Here is a 6,307-nt window from a genome sequence, read left to right as displayed (position 1 = left end):
AGTAGCCTGCTCCCTGGTACTTATGCGGTCTGTAAATACTCACCCCCAAATGACTGGGGTAGGGTCACACACCCCTAGCCCCTGCCACATCCTGCCCCTCTGTGTCCTTTAGCCCTGCTGATCTCTACAGCCCTCCTGCCCTCTGATAACTGTGGGAGAATCTGGCACACGAAGTTAGCTGGAACCTGTCCAGGCTGAATTTCACTTGGTTATTTCCTCACCATATTTCTAACCTCCTAGGCCCTCTAGAGACTTAATCTCAGTCCTGGCTGATGCTGAACAGTCCAGTTTTAGCTCATCTGTGGATTTCATTAGTGTGTTGTTTACTGGCATCTTACAAAGTTTCAAATGAAGCTGTTCCTGGAGACTGAGCCTGGGGTTGGTCCAAGTTTGGTGTTAATGAAGCCGAGCATGTAGGCCCAGCCTGCATCAGTCTCAGACTGAGGCTGACCCCAGACTCCATTTCACATTGAATCTGAACCCTATCCACGGCTGACTCTGAGGCCTGAACTATGGGGCAAGAGTTGTCATGGACATCATATTGATAAACAAGCCAAGGCACTTACAAAGACACTGGCTTAAAAGCTTGTCCCAGGGCCTGGCTGGTGTTGCTCAGTGGTTGAGCATAGACCTATAAAGGTCATCGTTCGATTCCCGGCCAGGGCACATGTCCAGGTTGAAGGTTTGATCCTCAGTAAGGGGCGTGCAGAAGGCAGCCAATCAATGATTCTCTCTCATCATTGATGTTTCTATCTCTCTCTTCCTCTTTGAAATCAATTTTTTAAAAAAATCCTCACCCAAGGACATTTTTTCATTGATTTTTAGAGAGAGAGAGGAAGAGAGAGGGAAAGACAGAAATATCGATGTGAGAGAAACACATTGATTGGTTGCCTCCTGCATGTGCCCTGACCAGGGCCTGGGCCAGGGAGGAGCCTGCAACTGAAGTATGTGCCCTTGACTGGAATCGAACCTGGGACCCTTTGGTCTGTAGGCCGACACTCTATCTACAGAGCAAAATCAGCTAGAGCTGAAATCAATTTAAAAAAAAGTTATCAATGAAACCAAGAGGTGGTTCTTTGAATGGGTAAACAAGATTGATGAACCTCTAGCCAGGCTCACCAAAGAGAAGCAAAGAGAGAGGACCCAAATAAACAAAATCAGAAATGAAAAAGGCGAAATAACAACAGACCCCGCAGAAATACAAAGGATTGTAAAAAAATACTATGAACAACTCTATTCCAACAAACTAGACAATCTAGAGGAAATGGACATATTCCTAAAAAAATACAACCTTCCAAAACTCAATCAGGAAGAATCTAAATATCTCAACAGGCCGATAACTATGGAGGAAATTGAAGCAGTCATCAAAAAGCTACCAGCAAACAAAAGCCCAGGGCCAGACGGCTTCACAGGGGAGTTTTACCAAACATTCAAGGAAGAACTAAAACCTATCCTCCTTCAGACTATTCCAAAAAATTCAAGAGGAAGGAACACTTCCAAGCTCATTCTATGAAGCCAGCATCACCCTAATACCAAAACCAGATAAAGACAACACAAAGAAAGAGAATTACAGGCCAATATCCCTCATGAACATAGAAGCCAAAATCCTCAACAAAATTCTAACAAATCAGATCCAGCATAACATCAGAAAGATCATACACCATAACCAAGTAGGATTTTTCCTGGGGATGCAAGGATGGTACAATATCTGCATATCAATAAACATGATACATCACATGAACAAATTGAGAGATAAAAATCACATAGACATATCAATTGATGCAGAAAAAGCATTTGACAAAATCCACCACTCTTTCTTGATAAAAACCCTCAGCAAAGTGGGAATAGAGGGATCATACCTCAACATAATAAAAACTTTATATGACAGACCTACAGCCAACATCATACACAATGGGCAAAAACTAAAACCATTTCCCCTAAGAACAGGAACAAGACAGGGATACCCACTTTCACCACTCCTGCTTGACATAGTACTGGAAGTGTTAGCCATAGCAATTAGACAAGAAGAAGAAATAAAAGGTCTCCAAATTGGAAAGGAAGTATAACTGTCATTATTCGCAGATGACATGATACTGTACACAGAAAACCCTAAAGACTCCATAAAAAATTATTAGACTTAATAAATGAATTCAATAAATGAATTCGGCAATGTAGCAGGATACAAAATTAACGCCCAGAAATCTATGTCATTTTTATACACCAATAGTGAACTTACAGAAAGAGAGGTTAAAAATAAATCCCATTTACCATTGCACCAAAAAAATTAAGATACCTAGGAATAAACTTAACTAAGGAGGTAAAAGACCTGTACTCAGAAAACTACAGGACATTGAAAAAAGAAATAGAGGAAAACATAAACAAATGGAAGAACATACTGTGTTCGTGGTTTGATAGAATCAACATCATTAAAATGTCCATACTACCCAAAGCAATTTATAGATTCAATGTACTTCCCATTAAAATACCAATGGCATAGTTCATAGATCTAGAATGAACTCTCCAAAAGTTCATCTGGAATTAAAAAAGACCCCAAATAGCTGCAGCAATCCTAAGAAAGAAGAGCAAAGTAGGAGGGATCTCAATACCAGATATCAAGCTATATTACAAAGCCACTGTTCTCAAAACTGCCTGGTACTGGCACAAGAACAGACATATAGACCAATGGAATAGAATAGAGAACCCAGAAACTGACCCAAACCACTATGCGCAATTAATATTTGACAAAGGAGGTAAGAGCATACAGTGGAGTCAAGACAGTCTCTTTAATAAATGATGTTGGGAATATTGGACAGATACATGCAAAAAGATGAAACTAGACCACCAACTTACACCATACACACACACAAAAAAACACACCTCAAAATGGATAAAGGACAAACATAAGACAGGAAACTATAAAAATCTTAGAGGAATCCACAGGCAGCAAAATAGCAGACATTTGTTGTAGCAAAATATCAGACATATGTCATAGTAATATCTTTACCGATACAGCTCCTTGGGCAATGTAAACTAAAGAGGAAAAAAGCAAATGGGACTACATCAAAATAAAAAGCTTCTGCACAGCAAAAGAAACCATCAACAAAACAACAAGAAAGCTCACTGCATGGGATACCATATTTGCCAATGTTATCTCTGATAAGGGTTTTATCTCCAACATTTACAGGGAACTCATACAACTTACCAAAAGGAAAATAAACAACCCAATAAAAAAATGGGCAACGGACCTAAATAGATACTTTTTGAAAGAGGATATACAGAAGACCAATAAACATATGAAAACATCTCAAAGTCACTAATCATCTGAGAGATGCAAATCAAAACAACATTGAGGTACCATCTCACACCTGTCAGAATGGCTATCATCAACAAATCAACAAACGACAAGTGCTGGAGAGGATGCGGAGAAAAAGGAACACTCGTGCACTGCTGGTGGGAATGCAGGCTGGTGCAGCCACTGTGGAGAACAGTATGGAGTTTCCTCAAAAAACTAAAAATGGAACTCCCATTTGACCCAGTAATACCACTTCTAGGTTATATCCCAAGAAACTAGAAACACCAATCAGAAAGGATATATGCACCCCTATGTTCATAGCAGCACAACTTACAATAGCTAAGATTTGGAAACAACCTAAGTGCCCATCAGCAGATGAGTGGATTAAAAAAAACGATGGTACATCTATACAATGGAATACTATGCTGCTTTAAAAAGGAAGGAACTCCTACCATTTGTAACAGTATGAATGGACTTGGAAAGCATTATGCTAAGCGAAGTAAGTCAGTCAGAGAAAGATAAATATCACCTGATCTCACTCATTTGTAGAATATAATGAACTACATAAACTGATGAACAAAAACAGAGCCAGAGACAGAGAAGTATCGATCAGACCGTCAAACCTCAGAGGGAAGGCAGAGATCAACCAAAGTACTTGTATGCATGCATATAAGCATAACCAATGGACACAGACACTAGGGCAGTGATGGCGAACCTTTTGAGCTTGGCGTGTCAGCATTTTGAAAAACCCTAACTTAACTCTGGTGCCGTGTCACATATAGAAATATTTTATATTTGCAACCATAGTAAAACAAAGACATTTTTGATATTTATTTTATATATTTAAATGCCATTTAACAAAGAAAAATCAACCAAAAAAATGAGTTCACGTGTCACCTCTGACATGCGTGCCATAGGTTAGCCATCACTGCACTAGGGGGTTGAGGGCAGGAGTGGGTGGGCAATGGGGGGGATAAGGACACATATGTAATACCTTAATCAATAAAGAAAAAAAAGGTTTGTCTCAGGTTTCTGCCCCTTCCCTCACCTGCTTGCCATCCTCATTATAGGCTTTAATGCAGATTTGGGCCTTCTGCATTGGAAACATGGGGTAGTAATGGTGTCTGAATGGGTGTGGTCTGGCTGCCCCTCCCCATCCTTGCACTGGCCTCTGGCCTTGGCCCTGGCCACAGCATCATGCTGTCTCACTAGGGGGTTCTCTTCTCTGCTCCACCTCCTCATCCTAGCTGAACTGACCCCAAGTGGTCCTTAGAGGAATACAGATGACTGGCCTGTGGTGTTTATGGCTCCTCTGGTTGGAAAGGGTCACATTTGCCTCATTTCCAAGACAGCACGAAAAAGTGGGACCAAAACATCTGACTATGTTGTGCTATGTGCCCAGCTACAGTAGTGGAAATGACTGGCTGGCACTGAATTGCCACAAACTCTCCCCTGAGTCCTCCGTGTTAATTTACAAGCTCATTGGCTGGTCAAGGGCTGGATCCACTCTGTTGCCCTCATTAGCCCAGACTTCTCTCTTAACCAATCAAAGGGATCCCGTGTTCTGGGATGTTATGTTTATTTTTCAGTCTCTGCAAATGTGTAGATTATGCTTTCTATTCTGTTTATGAATTTTCTATTATTATTTTCTCTACCTCCTCTCTTTACCCATAGCAGGGGCTGAGTATAAGGGAGACAGACAATGGAAGATGAGGGCCACTCCACCAAGGGCTGGTCACCCTTGTCCCTCTACTCATCTGTGGTGCCAGGATGCTGCATTGCACATTTTGGGGTGGGTGTGGCACCTATGTACAACATGATGGGTGCTGTGACTGCATGTTTGTGTCCCCCTAAATAAATATGTTAAAAATATAGTCCCAAAAGTGATGATATTAGGAGGTGGGGCCTTTGGGAGGTGTGTAGGTCTTGAGGGTGGAGCCCTCATGATGGGGTTAGTGCCCTTGTAAGAAGAAGCTGGAGTTTGCTTCTTGTCCATAACCCTCTAGTCTCCAACATGTGAGGATACAGCAAGAAGGCCTGAACTGCCAATACCTTGATCTTGGGCTTCTGTGAAATATCAATATTCATTGTTTAAGCTGATTCATCTGTGGCATTTCTTTTTTTAAAAAATATATTTTATTGATTTTTTACAGAGAGGAAGGGAGTGGGATAGAGAGTTAGAAACATCGATGAGAGAGAAACATCGATCAGCTGCCTCCTGCACACTCCCTACTGGGTATGTGCCCGCAACCAAGGTACATGCCCTTGACCAGAATCGAACCCGGGACCCTTGAGTCCGCAGGCTGACACTCTATCCACTGAGCCAAACCGGTTAGGGCCATCTGTGGCATTTCTATTACAGAAGCCTGAACTAAGACAATTGGCCACCCCAACCCAGTGACCTTTGCAGCTGCCAGACTGACTATGCCTGGTTCTGATTTTTAAATGAGCCCCTCTGGAGTTTGGGTTCTCAACCAGAACCTGAGAAGGGGGTGGCAGCAGAGCATTGGTCTCCATTTCAAGATTCATCTCTAATGTGCCATTTGGTAAAATGTCTCTCAGAAGCTCTTGGTCTGTCACACAGTCAGCAAAGCCCACAAGTGGGTCATGCTTCCAAGCTCACTATTGACTGTGAAGCAAATTGAAGTCTGACGGAGTCAAAATCCCGTTCTCAGTTTGACTTGATTCTGTGTGATTTGACAAACATTTACTAAAGGAGTCAATGCTCTGGGCTAGGCCGGGTGGCACTACCAGGTACAAAGATAAGTCTTGGTTCCTGTCCTCAGGGACCTTGCAGTTGAGATAGAGAGATGGGTAGGAGGGGCAGAGACCATTTCAGTCTAGCATAATAAGAGCACTAAGACCCCTTCACAAAGAGGTGATTCCTGGCCAGGCATTTAAAGGCTCAATCATTTTTCCAGGTGGACAAAATGAGGAGGGTGACTCTGGGTGATAGAACATGAGCAAAGGTGTAAAAGCAAGAGTAGCCATGTGAGTTTGGGGACCTGCAGCTGT

The sequence above is a fragment of the Myotis nattereri genome (assembly GCF_964212035.1).
Source record: "Myotis nattereri genome assembly, chromosome: X".
Taxonomy (NCBI): Eukaryota; Metazoa; Chordata; class Mammalia; order Chiroptera; family Vespertilionidae; genus Myotis; species Myotis nattereri.
The sequence above is the reverse complement of the archived record's forward strand: the minus strand, read 5'-3'. Positions refer to the sequence as shown.